This window comes from Aphidius gifuensis, linkage group LG4 (assembly GCF_014905175.1).
Source record: "Aphidius gifuensis isolate YNYX2018 linkage group LG4, ASM1490517v1, whole genome shotgun sequence".
NCBI classification, from domain to species: Eukaryota; Metazoa; Arthropoda; class Insecta; order Hymenoptera; family Braconidae; genus Aphidius; species Aphidius gifuensis.
Window position 1 is genome coordinate 9,827,431 of NC_057791.1, and position 15,346 is coordinate 9,842,776.

Sequence of the window (15,346 nt, forward strand, 5' to 3'; positions counted from 1 at the left end):
ACTCACTACGGATTTCTACGCAATTGAGACTTCTGGAAATATTTACGGAGTAATCTTGCCTCAAAAAACCTACGAAAAGAAATAGAAAAATCAATGAAAAAAACCAGAAATAAGAATCTAAGAATCTTTTTGAAAAAATCCGGAGAAAATCCAAAAAAATCTCGAGAAAATCGAAAAAAAACTACGGCAAAATATCTCCGGATTTCTCAATTGGGTTGAACATCCGAATATTATGCGGAGAAATTCGAAAATCATCCAGAGAAAATACTGAGAAATCCAGAGAAAAGAGAGATTATTTCTACCAGGGTGTTGACCTAATAATATTCGAAGGAAAACAGTTTTTTAACGACAGTTGAAGTTCTTTTTTTTACTAATACTCTAATTATCATTGTATTATTGACTATCATAATAACTTATAGGTATAACGGAACTTTTATTCTAGATATCCGCTGGATAACCAGGGGTTACTCGGACTCTGACAAATCTTGAGAAGAGACCGGTTATTCAGTGGATATCCGCTGGACGAATTTCGGATACTTAGCCGATCTTTTGGATATAAGGATATCCTGCGAATGAGTTTTGAACGAATTTTCATTTACAGGATAACTTCTGGATGATATTGTATCGGTCTACCAGGGTAGTAGGTAACACCTGGTCCCGGAGATATTTGCCTAGATCAGGTGTACCACAAGGCTCAAATCTTGGACCTCTCTTGCTTTTGATATATATCAACAGGTATTACTCCGCACCTATCTTGTGTTCTACTCTTTGCAGACGATACAAAATTATATGCAAAAATAAATAATATTCATGATGCCATTGAATTACAACATAGCATAAACATATTCATTGACTGGTGTATAAACAGTGGTTTGCTCCTGAATAAGAGTAAATGCCAAGTAATTACTTACCATAGACTCAAAGCACCAATTGTACATAAATACGTAATTATTCATTATATAATAAATAATGTGGCTTACCAGTTAATTCCTTCAGCTGAGTAAATTAACAGGTAACACTTTTTTTTTGAATTATTTTTTATATTGTTTATTTTATTTTTGTTCGATAGTAATAATTATGAAAAAAATACTTACTATTTTTGAACGCGTTCACTGTTTCAATTTTAACATTTTAAAACATTTTTTACTTACAACTTAATTTTTTTACATAATATAATTCAAGCTCCATACGTATAAGTTCCGAAATTTCCGGAATAACGTTAGCTATCTTGGCGCATCGAATAACGCGTTCGCTTTCCACCCTGTCGGTCCCGAGTTCAATCCCCTCGGTAGGCAAAAAAAAAAAAAAAATAAATAAATACGATTCCGGTTAGTTTAGATAAAAAAAAAATATATCCTTTCTTCAATCCTTAATTCCTGTGCTTGAAATGATTAATAAAGTAATAAAAAATAAATAATTTTTTTTTATTTTTATTTTGCTATATTTCAAGAAATTATTGTTTGTTTCAAGAAAAAACAGATGTAACTGTTTTACTTGTTTAAAGCAGTGACCCTGATTGATTCAAACGTATTGTTACTTTTTCCTAGAAGTTTTCTTTTTGTTAAAAGCCACTTTGTCGCTTAAAACGAAAAGCTATTTCCTTATAATAATCATAATAGTGTTTGTGTCAAGAATTCATATGGTTTATAACTAAAAGTATTCTTCTTGACACAAACAAATTATGGCATGAAACAAGAAACTATCTGAATGATTTAAGCAACATGTTGTTTTAAACAAGAACTATATCTTTCTTCAAACAAGCAGAATATTGCTTAATACAAACTATTTTTCTTTTAATTTAAACAACTTTTTGCCAAGAATTTTTCTTCTGATAGTTAGAAGAATTTTTTCTCAGTAATAAAAGGGAGAAAAAGAAAGAAAGGTCAAACAAAAAGGGATTAATACGTATGATGATTTTTTCAGATCATTCAGAGTGCACATACGAACTTGACCGTATCTTTTATTATTAGTAATTGGAACAGTCACTTTTGAAAGTTACTTCCAATAAAAATAGTACTTATAGTTTCTCGCACAATCATGAAATAACGCAAAGTGCATGCGCAGACGATGCCGAGATGACATGAAGGTGATGTAAAGTCGACGATCACTTAGAAACAAGCTCTAGGCGAGTTTCGCGGCCGTCGACGCGACACCGTCTTGTCGTCGAGGCATCGTTGTGCATGTACCGAACGTTATAACATGATTGTAAAAGAAGCTGGCTCATTGTCTCTGAGTAGAACATACTATTTTATGTTATTTGTACTTGAGAAAGATAAAAGGGTTATCTGTCGAGGACGCAAGTGGGGGCTGGTACCGATTTCGTTCTTAAGCCGGGTTAAGGCCAAAAAAAATCCGAGTTCGTTCTCGGGGGCGGTACTATTGCAGCCGAGCTCGTTCCTATCTCAAATTCCTCTATTTTTGTTGTGAGTACCTCCCCCCCCCCCCCAACATTTTTCTCCACATTTTCTCCAGGCTTATGACTATCTAAAATCATGAATGTGAAGAATCTAGCTAAGGAATGGATGTAGCTGAGGGAAAAATTGAGCTGGTAAAATTATGTAGATGATTTGTGTTTGCCCATAATTAAAGCTAAGTAAAAAAACCAAGCTCCAAAATTAATCGGGGCATTTCAGGGAAGTCAGAACGAACTCGGCTATTGCCCAAGTGAGGACCAAAAAAGAAAAAAAAGGGGGGTTCAGGGGGATGTACCGAAATTCAGCCCTACGGCATCTCATGGTGCCCTCTCTGGCGGCTTATTGTGAATTATTGGCCTTTCTACTATTCGTACTTCCCATTGCCTTCATCTTGTTTTGGCTGGTTTTGCCAAGTTTCAAAATACGGAAGTTTTTTTTTTTGCTACAATTACAGCTAAGTAAAAAATCTAGCCAACTAAAAAATTTTACTGGTAAAATAATGTAGATATTGATTGTTTGGCTACAATTACAGCTAAGTAAAAAAACTTTTCACGAAAAAAAACCGTCCCGTATTTGCAAAACTAGCCAAAATAAGGAAAAACGGTGAATTCTTGCCCCCCAACTATAAACAACAACAAAATTTTAAAAATATTCATTTTATAAATTTAAAAACTCAAAACACAAAAAATTAATAATAATATAATAATATTATAATGATATGAATAATAATATAATTTTGAAAAAAAAATATAAAAAACATGAAGAATAATAATAGAATAAATTGTTTGTCAGCTGTTTGATCAAGTTAAAACGTGTTTAAGATACTTGATGTAAACACGCACACATACAATTAAAACAGATAAACTTCCCCGATTTCACGATAGGGGATGTGTAAGTTGAACACGATCACTCAGCAAGCCAAACTTTATATTTTGAGTATTGAAATAATGCGGGAATCATTTTACTTCTCACATTAATCGAATACTAAATATATAGCAATGAAATAATGCAAGAAACTTTTCATTTCCCGCATTGTTTCAAAAATGTTGGAAACAATACCATTGCGCATCTAATTTAGTGCACAAAGTTATCTTTCTCAAGCACGGATAACAAAAAAATATGAAGGCCATTTGACATGTCACATCGTCATTTATTGGTAAACATTGATAGCAATGAAATAATTAAGTACGAATCACGTATTTAAAAATCTTATAATTAATAGATGATTAAATATTAATGCTACATTATGGTAATCTCAATTATCGTTTTCTATGATATTTTTTATTTACATAATTTTATAAAGACATATTCATCATTATCTTGGTGGTGCGAGATATCTCGAGTAATGGCTGTCTAGCTGGTTGAAATTTGGTACATCAGGACGATAAATAGAGGGGTAAGGTTATTGTGATTCGGCTGACTGCTGTGTATTTGGTGGAGCTGGTGGAGGCGGTGGAGGTTGTGGATGAACTTGGTGTGGCAACAGGGTATGTGGCTGTACATGAGGTTGATGATGAAGATGTTGATGACGTGGTGAGTAAAATATCGATGGTACTGTGGCGCATGGAGCACACTGTGTACTAACACCAACACCCACCGAATGAGACGCAGTTGCCACTGAGAGCGATGTGCTACCAGATGAAGGTTGTATTGATCTAGCAGTCCCGACTCCTGGTACATTGTTTGTGCCACTAGACTCGTGGTATAAAATTGGTACGCGAACCAGCCGCTGTGCAGCATGCGCCATATTTGCTGCTTCCAGCTCAGCAGCGAGTTGTCTTTTCCATTTGTTCCGACGATTTTGAAACCATATTTTCACTTGCGTTTCGGTCAATCTCAATGAATTTGCTAATGAGGCACGTTCCGATGATGAAAGATATCGTTTCATCTCGAACGTACTTTCGAGCTGAAAAACTTGTGATCTTGAGAATACTGTTCGAGTTTTTTTTTTACGTTTTATACTGTTCAAGTCCTGACCATTTATGGTATTCGGCATGCTTTGGCGACCATTATTTCCACTGCCACTATTTGATGATCCACGCATGCCACCAGGTACTGGTGACTCATTGTCACGATTATCGTCTTTTCCATCGTCATCTAACTCATCATGCACCTCATCACTGCTTGAAGGACTGCGTCCACCTCGATGAAGGCGTTCATCAGCTTGATTGTCATCATCTAGTTCCTCTGTTGAAACGTAATTGAAATTACAACTCTTTTCTGGGTGCTCTGGGAAAAATTTGTAATTGAAATTGGTTATTTACGCTTTTCGGGAATGTTACGACATTTTTATAAAGGAAGAATTATTCGTAACAATTCACGGGATGATAATACGGTATGTAACGCTTTTTTTAAGTTTGTTTTCAATTTTGGTCAGGGTACGAACAATAAACTTAGTCTCAGGAAAGAGTATATGGTTTGGTTTCAATCAGGAATAGATGAATTTTGATAAACCCTGGTAGAAATTTCATTTTAAAATCAAGGTAGCGAAAATCGAGAATAACCTTAATTCAAGGTAGATTATGCCCTTATTTCGACGTATAATCGAGATCAGCGTAAACAGAAAAAAAACAATATTTGAAATTAAAGACCATTTTAGTGTATAAACAGCATATGACAACCTTATAACAATGTTTTCGATTTATATAGTCACTTCATTTGTTAATACTGTCATTAATATTTTTTGTTTTGAATTTCTACTGAATTTTGACAGATGCAAGATAAACTAGATTTTGAGGTTAAAACGTTTTTTTTTTATTATATGGTGATGAGAACCACTTTCATACATTTTTTTTGCTTGCGCCAAACTATCCCGAGTGGAAATTGAGACCAAGTCTTGATCAAGACTTGATCAGGCAACATTGATTTCAAATCCATTCTTGATCAAGGTGCTTGATCAAATCTTGATTAAGAACGTAACGCTGAACGTGATCAATATTTGATCAAGTATTTTGATCAAAACTTGATCAAGTATCTTGATCAAATCTTGATCACGTTTAGCGTTACGTTCTTGATCAAGATTTGATCAAGATTTAATCAAGAGGCTTGATCAAGACTTGATCAAGATATTTTAACGAAACTTGGTCAAAAAATTGAAAAAAAAAAAAATTATTTACAAATTATTATTTTTTTTATTATTGTATTATTAAGTGTGATGTCATAGAGAAGAGTTAGATAATTATCGGGCACGGAAGTTTTTTTTTTTTTTTTCTAAAACACGGTAACCGGGAATCGAACCGACGAATTATAGATTGACGTAGTATCGGGTACGCTTTAGACCACTCGGCCACTGAGAGATACGATGTACCATGTTATTTTTTGAAGCTTATATATTTAGACCAGTCTTGAGACATTATTAGGCCACGTTTGGCGTTTTTTTTCTCAGTAAAAAAACTTTTATCAATGTTTAAAAAAAAAATCGTAATAATGAACATAATATATAATAAATTAAAAAGTTAATGTTTTCTTGATCCTATCTTGATCAAGATATATTTAACAAAAGAACAAGTAACAAGATAAATATTTATTGATTAATTCGTAGACATATTTAAAAAAAACACAACTGACAAAATAAAGATTTATTGATCAATTCTTGATCAAGTTTGGATCAAGACGGCCTTATCACGGACGAGTGAAAGTTTTCTTGATCCTATCTTGATCAAGACAGCCTTCCTCAAGAAGAGTTAAAGTTTTCTTGATCAAGTTTGGATCAAGACGGCCTTATCACGGACGAGTTAAAGTTTTCTTGATCAAGTTTGGATCAAGACGACCTCATCACAGACGTATTGAAGTTTTCTTGATCCTATCTTGATCAAGACGGCCTTAGTCAAGAAGAGTTGAAGTTTTCTTGATCAAGTTTGGATCAAGACGGCCTTATCACGGACGAGTTAAAGTTTTCTTGATCCTATCTTGATCAAGACGGCCTTAGTCAAGAAGAGTTAAAGTTTTCTTGATCAAGTTTGGATCAAGGCGGCTTTATCACAGACGAGTTAAAGTTTTCTTGATCCTATCTTGAGCAGGTTGTCCTTAATAAAGCATCTTGATCAAATCTTGATCAAAACTTGATCAGGTTCCCTGAGTTAAGGCAACCTTGATCAAGTATTGATCAAGATTGGGAGCAAATCAAGCTAGCCTGAACAGATTTCCACTCGGGATTACTTCATCTTCCAGTCACTTCGTATTTTCAATGTTATGATAAAAAAAGTCAACCTAATTACTATTTTTTATATTCTAAATAAGTATGAGGTACAATTAGATTGACAGATATATTTTGTAGGTAATAATCTTTATTTAAATTCATCAGAAAAGTTGATTCTTCGTTTTTTGCTTACCTCGATTCTACCTCGAAAAAACGTAATAAATTAAAATACTATTGGCAAATGTGTAAGAAAATGATGAAACTAAATTAATTGTATTATCATCTTTATTAACTACTAAGCCATTCGCAACAATTATTTTCATTTGAAACAATGAAAAATTTATACGTCAGCTTTTAGCATAGAGTCAATTCAAGTTGAATAAAAATCTTTCTTTGTCAACTTGCGTTCGTGGTTAAGTTGGTTACGGCACGGTGTTCGTATTAGGTAGAATGAGGTAGCGTTTGGGGTATAGCGGATCGAGTCCTGGTCGTTGCCAGAATTCTGAAAAAAAGAAAAAAATCGGAAATATCATGTTCTAGTAACGATTATACATATGTATATGTATATTTTGCATTCTCAACATTGAAAATTGGTAATTCTTACTTACTAGAAAAGTAACAAACTTTACTAATGGAAAATGTAGAAACAACTAGTTATAGCTATAACGCCTTAAAAGGTAAATTTTATCATCTTTCGAAGTAATGGAAGCGATAACGAAAGTAAATGTAAATTTAACTCCGTAAAACACAGCTTCAATCTAATAACATTTTTTTTTGGTAAATGTTACCCGTAACCTCTAGGTGTCCCTCAAATCTTCATTAAAAAGGTAAAATATTAAAGAGGATCGAGGCACAAGGCCGGATTGACGTCGAAAGCCGAGTTCGATTCTCTATCGAAATGTTACGCCATTCGGCGTTGAAACGAGGTTGATCCGAGGTTAAAACGAGTTAAAAAAAAAAGATGAAAAATACCCAAAATTTTTATTTTTTTAATTATTTATAATCGTTTTATTATGAATAATGACGGAATCAATAATTAAAACTGATTTAATAACAAATTAGTAATCAGTTCTAGAAAGGTGAATTTTCCAAGCGGTTTAACATTGCATGTATAAGAATTTGTTTTAATTTTTTTATATTTTCAGTTCTAACAAAAAAACGGTCCTTACCGATTTGATGAAAAATTGATATGTTAAAATTGATATTGTTTAGATAATTTAGAAAAAAAATTCGATTTTTGTTCCATCCCGATCTAGAGATATTGTGAATTAAAGTGTATAAAATGTATCAATATTTGACATAAACATTGAAGCTGAGTGTCAATAATGCGTCAGGCGCAGCTCTACGCTTATTATATATATGACAAAAATGCATACATACATTCATAACGAGTTATATAAAAAGATGGAACATACCTGAAATTTTTTTAATTATACATAATAGTTTTATGAAAAATTTTTTCTAGCTACTGCTTGTCCTCAGACATTTTAATTTATTAAAATAGAGATAGCTTATATGACCTGATTTGTTGGAAATTCAGTTATAATTATTGTTACTGTCATTATTTTCAATAAAACTATTACTAATATCTAAAAAAATAACATTTTTAAGTATTTTTCAACTTTTCTTTTTTTAACTCGTTTCATCCTCGATTTGACCTCAACATTCTGTTAGATTCAATGAGTTTCAATCCATTCGTTAGCTAATTTTAATGGCTCAAAAGTAGATACAATATAAGTAGGCATATAATAGCTTCAATAAATAAGCATCTAAAATAGAAACATTTTTTTTTTTTTGTTATCATGATGAGTATTTTCAACAAGGGGCTATACATGTGTGTATTTGCGGTGTCAGTCTGTAGTTTAATAAGGTGGAATAGTTTTTTTTTCTGTACTACTGCTCTTTTTGTAGTAGTTGTACGTAGTAGAAGTGTAGTGTACTGGTGTACATTATTTTTTTTTTAAATTAATAAATTTATTATTATTTTAAGGTCTAAAGTAAATCTCATCGTCAAACAAAGTTTGGGCCCGAGAGGGTGCGCATATACATATAGTTATAAAAAATATTTTCAGTCCCTTTCTGTCCAAAATATATTCACTATACTGATAGGTTCTTGATAGTTGTGTGTCTGTATTCCACACACATACTACCATAGCCAAGAAACATGAGATAGCGGGACCAATAAAAGAAAAAGAACGACCACTAATAATAGAAAACATAATAATTAAAACTTGAATATCTATCAGAATCCGCGGATAAAAATAATAATACTACAAATAATAGTACTACAAAGTAATAAAAAAGACAGCAGAAATTATGAGAAATTTTCTTAACTACAAGCGTAAATGTGTGTTCCATTCCTATCCTTGTGTGTTAAAGTTGTCAATTTTGACATCAATTATCTACAAAAAACCACGCATGAAAATTTTGAAATGATAATTATTTAGGCTTTCATTTAAGCCCAAAAAAATCAAAAATTCATGAATTGGAAATTATCTTCACTTTCGACCTTAATGATAACGAGACCAATTAGCGCGCTTCGCGCGCTATTACATGTTATATTTTGTCAATTACCCGAGTAGAAATTTAAGTCAGGTCCTGATCAGGACCTGATCAGGATATCCTGATTTCAAATCCATTCTGGATCCAGAATCTGGATCCAATCCTGGTCAGGATACATGATCCGAAATAGATCACGATAGATTATCAAGACCGGATCCAGATTCTGGATCCAAAATGGATCAGGATGGTAATGTTTTTTGGTAAGGTTCGGATCCGGATTGGATCAGAGTACCTGACGTCGTCTTAAGGATAACGTAAAGTTACATGATCCAAAATGGATCCATAATCTGGATCCAATCCTGGTCAGGATACATGATCCGAAATGGATCCAGAATCTGGATCCAATCCTGGTCAGGATACATGATCCGAAATGGACCAGGGAACATTTGCATTTTTGAAAAAAAAAAATATTTTTTTTTCCATATTTTTTCTTATAACATATAGTGGTTAATATATGACGGATGTATAAACGTTACATTATGAAACTAACCTAAGCCTAAACCTTAACCTGAACATTCTGCTCTTAAACCTGACCCGAATTAAGGAGGTTATACACAAATTTACACGTGGTGTGCGGGAAGCTTTGATCGAGTCTCGTCTCTGTCTCGAAAAAATGAAAAAACAACAGTCTCGCCCTGGTATCGTATATGGGCTGAAATATCAGTGTTTTGTCTCGGTCTCGTCCCAGTAAAAAAAAAAATTGGAATCTATTTCTTATTCTCGACCGTATAACATAAAGTGCGCAAAATAAACTTTTTTTTTTTATTATACCAATACAACGTTTTTAAATAAATATATAAATTCTATAATATATGTATATAATATTTTATGTTACAAGGGCAATGGAATAATGTGAATTTCCAAAGCGTAAGAAAATAATATACTTTTGAAATTCACACAAATTATTACTACTGTCCCTAGTAACATAATATGAGCTCAAAGCTACTGTATGCAAAATCAGAGAACCTCGTCATTACCATTTGAGGGAATCACTCAAGGCTCGTGCTTGCCCCTCCAAATTCGTTGAGAGTACACTCTCTGAGTGGGCACTTGTAACGAAATATACTATTTTTTTTCTTTTTTATTCTTTTATAACGTATGAGTACTTTATTAGTTTTTTTTCAATTATTAATTAAGAATGAATATCGCATTTATTTTAACTCAAAATTACGTACGATTGTACTGAATAACAAAACAAAAAAATATATAAAATGAATATAAATTAATAATAAATAAATCGTTTAAATTAAAAAATGCTGGATTATACTTTGATTTAACATATATAATGAAGATGTTCTTTATTTCTTTCGTACGTCTAAATCAAAATATAATTTACCATTATTTTTTTAAATTAAGCTGGATTTCAATTTAATTTTTATTTATTTTATATATTTTTTTGTTTGTTTATAGTTATTATATAGATGCAATATGTATAAGAACTTAATACTAAAAAAGGCACCACAAAAAAAAAAAAAAAAAAAAATAAAAAAACCAAATTTGATATTATTGAGGACACGGCGAGACTCCAGCAGAAATCTGACTATTAATTAGTATCAATTCTTGGTCTCTGTTCGCATCAAAAATTGTCAATTATGTCTCGGTCTCGTATTCGAGTTCGCGAGACGATACGATTAATATATATTGGTCTCTCGTCTCGTGTGCATCTCTACGAATTAAGGAGGTTATACACAAATTTATTGCGGGTGTTGCGGGAAGCTTCTGACGTCACAGTCTCAAGAGAAACTTGACTACACTGTAAAATAATAAAGTGTAAAGCGCCTGCGCCCCGTATACAATATATGGGATTGCGGGTATCTGTGTGTGTTTGAACATGCCATACGTTGCCACATCTAATTTTTGTAAATTTTATAATTAATTTCTTATTAATTGACCGATCAACATATGAAAATTTTTCGCGCAATTAATAAAACTCGGTTTCTAGTATATGTGTGATTTTTTTCAAGACTTTTTCATCATTTTTTCTATCCGAAAAAAATGGTTGAAATCTCCATAAGAGCCAATGTTAAATATTATTTTCAATAATTAATTACAAAAAATTTAACCGATCAACATAAGAAAATAATTATACCGTTGTATTCAGAATGAAAAGATCTACTTGTATACAAAATTTCAGAACCTTCTCATTATATTTTTTAAAAAAAGAGTAATTTGTGTATAACCTCCTTAATTTACAGTGACCGGGTCTCGAACCCTCGAACGCAGAATTGAAAATATGCGGGTGACGCTCTACCCACTGAGCCATTCTGACAAACGATACTTGAAAAGATTTTTTCATTCTTATGAATTAATAAATAATAAATCAATGAGTTAGTAGATAAATAACTAAAAAATATAGATAAATAATAATTAACTATTAAAAATATAAAGAAAAAATCAAAACATAAAATAATTATTTTTTTTGTACGTGTTCAATCCGGAAAATATAAAAATTACTCCAGATTGGATCAAGATGTCCCTATTAAGAGTAAGTTAAGGTTATCCTGATGCTATCCGGATCAGGCAAATTGTATTTAAAAAAATAAATTATGTAATAATTTTTACTTGATCAAATCTGGATCAAGTCTATTAGATCAGGGTTTAGGCTATCCTGAACACATTTCTGCTCGGGTATGTAAGAAGGTAGTACTAAGAAGTTTTTTAATCTAGATCATTACGTATAAAAATTCACGATATCTCCTAATTTATAATTTACTCTTTCTTTATGAGTATATAGTAGAAAAAAAAAAATTCCCAATAAATTAATTATTAGTCTAGATCAATTCCTCAGCCATTTGACACAATAATTTGAATTTAATATAGAAAATATTGCTAAGGAGTTTATTTAGACAATACGGATTAATTTATTTAGTCACATTTTTCCTCAGCAAAATTTGCCTTAATTATTCAATTAAAAAGCTATTGGCAAATAAGGAAAGAATGTAACCAAATGAATTAATTATTAGTCCAAATTAATTCCCAGCGATATTTTATATAATAAATTGAAATTATTGTGCCAAATGGCTGAGGAATCAATCTAGATTATGAAATATTTTATTTAATTACATCCTTTCCTTAGCAACATTTGCCAATAAATTTTGATTTATTAATTATAGCAAATGTTGCTAAAGAGAAAATGTGACCAAATAAATGAATCCGTAGTCTTAATGAATTCCTCAGCAATATTTTTTCGGTCAGATTCTTTCTTTAGCAACATTTGCCAATAGCTATTTAACTAATTAATTATGGAAAATGTTGATAGCCAAATAAATTAATTCGTAATCTCAAAAATTTTTTAGCAATATTTTCCATAATTATATCAATTTATTATGGCAAATATTACTGAAGAATTAAAATTATTATTTTGTTGAGCATATCGGTCAATCATTTATTATTGTATTATCTGAGTTTTGTATTTGGATTTTTGGCTTATATTTTTGGTATTTTTTAATGATAGATTCTGCGTTTAGTTGTTAAATAAAGTTGAATTCATTTAAATTAATTATTATGCTCTTTTGACTTAAGGTTGCTTACAAGGGACATAGTCGTACTATTATTTAGGCTTGGAGGACTCGTATACCACTACGTTTATTTTGTGGCCCCTCTTTAAAAATTTTGTTACGCTTTTGCCTTAAAAATCGTAGTGTGTGTGTAAACAGATAGACACCTACACTATTCCAGCAAGCAAAATGAAAATCGTGAGACACTGTATTTTTTTATATACTACCACTACTACAGTGCATCATTGTGTATGTCACGTTGGTGTATAACACCCCGCTCGGCAAGTAAAAAGTAAACAAGGAGAAGAGAGCAGTGTTGCCGGATCGCAATTCTCTCATGTCCTCTCGTTGCGAGAAAGACGAAAATTTCAAAATTTAACATTAAATATCTTTAAAAATCAACGTCAGAAAAAATTTAAATTTTTTTATCGTATTCGTCTTGCCGAGCACTACAATTTGATAGTAATTTGAAAATTTTTTAGTGAAAAACGAACTCGTTAAAAATAAAAATGTACGGTATATCAACTTATAGTCCTATCCTCGTGTATAAAAGTTGTCAACTTTGACATTAATTATCTCAAAAAACGAGGTCAGAAAAAATTGAAAAAAATTGAGAGTATAGATATTTATTTCATTTGAAAAATGAGCCAAAAAAAAAAAAATTGAGTGACGATTTAATTATTTATAACTAACCTTAAACTATTCATCTTGTTCATTAATTGATTTCGAATTATCAGAAAACTCGGTAGAGTCTCGCCTCAATTTTTAAAAAAGCGAGACTCTTTACCGGGTATAAGTATTTTAAGTCAGTGGTCCGTGACGTCGTCGTTTTTAATTTATCAAATGTCGTTCTAATTATTTGTTAAAAAAAAAAAATAAAAATAGTTTCATTATGTATATCAATGCCTCTCTTTCCAATGAGCCTAAAATAATCAAAAGACGTAAAATATCCAAAAAAATGTGAAAATTTTTAAGTATAAATAATTAAATAATTTGCTGGATAAAAAAAAAATTAAAAAAAAATTAGGCGCTATATTTCGATACATGGTATAATAATAAAAACTACAGCGCAATAGAAATGTATAAAATATCAGTATCATCAGCATTACATATTGCTGGACATTATGATACACAATTGAAATAAGGATATGTTACGACATTTTCAGCTGAAGATTTGCAATTATTAAAAAGTATATTATCACATTCACCAGAACCAATAACACCTGCTGGTTTACATCCAACAGCAGACCAAATTAAGCGCTATGCATATCATTTACCAAAAGCACAATAATTAATTATCGAATTTAATTAATATATCGTCGTATTACGTACTGTTGATGGTTTTTTAAATTCTATGTGTAAAATTCATGGTTTTAAATTACTTGCTATAAGATACAATATGCATCACTTTCTTGGCGTGCATTTTATGTAGTTGGTACCAATTTATAGAACAATGCGATTTCCATGTATAATAGTTCTCTAATTTGCTCGTCAATATAGTAAAAATAGAGCAATTCCATTCTTATGATTAACACAACAATTCAATTAGCTATCCAGGCAAGTTCTGTTTTAAATGGGCATTTTAAAAAATTTTACCCGATTTTGACGAAAAAATTGTTTTAAGGGTATTTCGACCTCCCGATTTCAATAAAAATATTTTAAAAATTCTATCTCCTCGGGAAAGGGTTAAAAAAAATTAATTAAAATTAAAATGATCAATTTCGCGATTTCTCCCGAGATGAAAAAATTGAGGTATTTTGACGAAATACAATTGTGTTTGATACTTGAAATTGTGTTTCTGAGCGCCATTAAAAGTACTTTTCGGATACCGATTGAAAAGTATTTTTAGCAGGATAATTATGTTTGACGAGTATTTGAAATACAATTGTATCCGGTTAAAATACTTGCTCGGGATACTCAAAAATACAATTGTATCTGGTTAAAATACCTGCTGATTATTTGAAAAAAATAATTCTAACAAGAGTGCGTTTTACATATATATTTTTTTTCATAAATTCGTTTCTACCCGGATTTGATCCTACGTTTTCCTAATTACTAAACCTACACTCTACCGCGAGACCATTTTTACAAGTTAATAAAATTGAAATTTTGTTCACATAAGCTACAAGGTCTATACATGCAATCTAATTTATTTAGAAAACTAAAAAGAGATTCACTATCAAGTTATTTCAGATTACGACTCGATTTATTTGACTATACATCCTTTTCCTAATCAACATTTGCCATAATTAATTATAGTTAAATAGCTATTGACAAATGTATGTAAGCAAAAGATGTGGTGTCCCTTTTATGATTTACAGAATAAATTGGAAATGTTAATATATGGATAGAAAAAATTATTAAATAATTATTAATTAACTGCAATAAATTATTTAACCTCTGAATAATTGAGTTTATTATATAATATTTATTATTTGAAATTTTCTAAGTCCAAAAACTGAGTATCAAAATACTTTTTCAAAAGACTTTTAAAATACTCAAACATTTAAAATACCTGTCAGGGATAATTTTATATCCGAGAACCGATATTTTTTCTTCATTTACTTTTTCATAATACCACCAAAATATCGAAAATACTCATAAGTATTCTCACAATACCTCATAAACATCGCCGGATATAATTCAAACACTATAAAATATCAATAATACTATTCGAATACTTGATTTTTTCATCTCGGGAGCAGTTAGAATTAGAAAAAAAAGTTTCAAGTAAA

General features: G+C 31.1%; 1 pseudogene; it reads right to left on the reverse strand.

Moving 5' to 3' along the window:
• Positions 1-3,543: 3,543 nt before the first annotated feature.
• LOC122855003 overlaps positions 3,544-15,346 on the reverse strand; it is a 48,821-nt pseudogene continuing 37,018 nt past the window's right edge.